The sequence below is a fragment of the Camelus ferus genome, chromosome X (assembly GCF_009834535.1).
Source record: "Camelus ferus isolate YT-003-E chromosome X, BCGSAC_Cfer_1.0, whole genome shotgun sequence".
NCBI classification, from domain to species: domain Eukaryota; kingdom Metazoa; phylum Chordata; class Mammalia; order Artiodactyla; family Camelidae; genus Camelus; species Camelus ferus.
In genome coordinates, this window is record NC_045732.1 from 43,686,956 (window position 1) to 43,689,203 (window position 2,248).

Below are 2,248 nucleotides of genomic sequence, written 5' to 3' on the forward strand. Positions count from 1 at the left end.
AATCAATAAAAAATGTTAAAAAAATAAAATAAACAAGTATAAACTTGGGAACAATATTCAATATCTTGTAATAGCCTATAATGGAAAAGAATATGAAAAGGAACATATATATATATATATATGTATTACTGAATCACCATACTGTACACCAGATATTAACACAACACTGTAAATTGACTTATACTTCACTTAAAAAAAAAAAGCACTGCCTGTTTTTGCCCACCTTCACCAACTCTCACTTTCCCAACATCATCATCTGATCATCTTTAAATTATAAATGCTCACCTCCCTAAGGATCAAGAGGAGACAGAGAAAAGCAAACTAGAAGGGGAAGATGCCAGGAAGGGTATTGACACCCTAAAGGAGAATTTTTTTCTGCTTGGGAGAACTGACCTTCCAGAGAAAGGAAATTAAATTATTTCCCTCATCTTTATGCTGTGACATCATTACCAATCCCTCTTGCTTTTTATTCATAACCTTAAACCAAAAATAATCTGTTGTCCCAAGGAGTTAGCACGTTTGTAATGGTGACTAACCCAAAGCCTAAATTGTTGAAGACAAGCAGTTTCGGATACAAACAACAGGGAGAATTACCTAGTGGCCATGGACCATTCTCTTGCTTACAGAGGAATTACACTCCCCTCTATTTCTGGGAGCTTTTGCTCTGCTGTCTGAAGTGACGTTTAGTGGGGTGGGGGTATAGCTCAATGGTAGAGCGTATGCTTGGTGTGTATGGGGTCCTGGGTTCGATCCCCAGTGCCTCTGTTAAGGGGAGGAAAAATGAAGTGAGGCTTGAGCGCCCAGAGAGAAGAGAATCCTCAATTAATATGGAGCAGATCCCACATAGTCTCACCAGTGCAGTCATTGAGCTAGTGAGCATTTATTAAGTACTGATTTAGAGTCCAGACCCTTACTAGACATTCTTCCATTCACACAGTTGTTGAGAGCATATGACTTGTGAGTATATGCTGAAGAGTCATTTATGAAAAGTTCACGGTCACTGCCTTTGAATATCTTTGAGTACTGTCACCAAGAAAACAAATCAACAGCCATGTGTGAGGTGAGACACAGTGTGACCGCACAGGGTGCTAAAGGAGTCTGGACACGGACTCCCAAATGCAGCCTTGGGCAATTACTCTTTTACTAACTTACAGGTGTTTATGAGCTTTCATGTGTGAAAGCATGTGTCATCTAAGAGATGTTCTACAAATATTAGTAAATAATTCTATAAAATAATAATCATTATACTTACAATACTAGGAAAATAATACCAGTCATTATTAAGTAAAACCATAAAAAAACAAATATGGGTTAATGTATATATTTGGGGGGGGGGTCATATATATATTAAAGGATATTTTTTCTCTTAAAAGATTCTGAGGAAGAGAAAACTATTGTGCAATTAGGAAACCAAACAGAAATTTATATCATGTTTCTGAATATCTCTGGTCAATGAGTTCCATAGTTCCTTTGATCAACATTTTATCCCTATGATGGTCAGGAAGTTCTTCTACATATCTAACTGCAATCCCTCTTGCTTCATTTCTTAGCCTATTTGCTTTTTCTCAGCTACCTTAGATTTCTTCTTGCTGTTCCCAGTGTAGTTATTCTCTTGTCAGGGAGTGTCTAGCGATATTGTCTCAAACATTTTTGTGCTGGGACTTTAACTGTGTTGCTCTGAGTTCCTAGCTCTACGGAAAGAATCCGTTAGCTTATTTCCTGGAATTGGCATTGTCTTCTCCATACACCTTGCTCATCATTTCTCTATTTAGAGAAAATATTTACACACTGAAATTCTTTTTCAAAAGGTTCCCTTTTCTGATGGAAATGTTCTTAAATTAGGTAGTGGCAATGGTCGCACAACATAGTGAATGTACTAAAAACCACTGAATTCTACACTTTAAAATGGTAAGATTTCAAATGGATTAAAGACCTAAATGTAAGACCGGATACTATAAAACTCCTAGAGGAAAACAGGCAGAACATTCTTTGACGTAAATTGCAACAGTATTTTTTTGAACCAGCTCCTAGAGTAATGGAAATAAAAGCAAAGATAAACAAATGAGACCTAATTAAACTTAAAAGCTTTTGCACAGCAAAGGAAACCATAAATAAAATGAAAAGACAGCCTACAGAATGGGAGAAAATATTTGCAAATGACATGACCAACAAGGGATTAATTTCCAAAATATACAAACAGCTCATATAGCTTAATATCACAAAAACAAACAACCCAATCAAAAAATGG

At 36.3% G+C, this 2,248-nt stretch overlaps 1 non-coding gene across 1 annotated transcript; it reads left to right on the top strand.

Annotated features, from left to right (window-relative positions):
- Positions 1–693: 693 nt before the first annotated feature.
- TRNAT-GGU lies at positions 694–765 on the top strand. The gene has a single exon. It is a non-coding gene; the product is annotated as a tRNA-Thr (tRNA).
- The last annotated feature ends 1,483 nt before the right edge of the window (positions 766–2,248 follow it).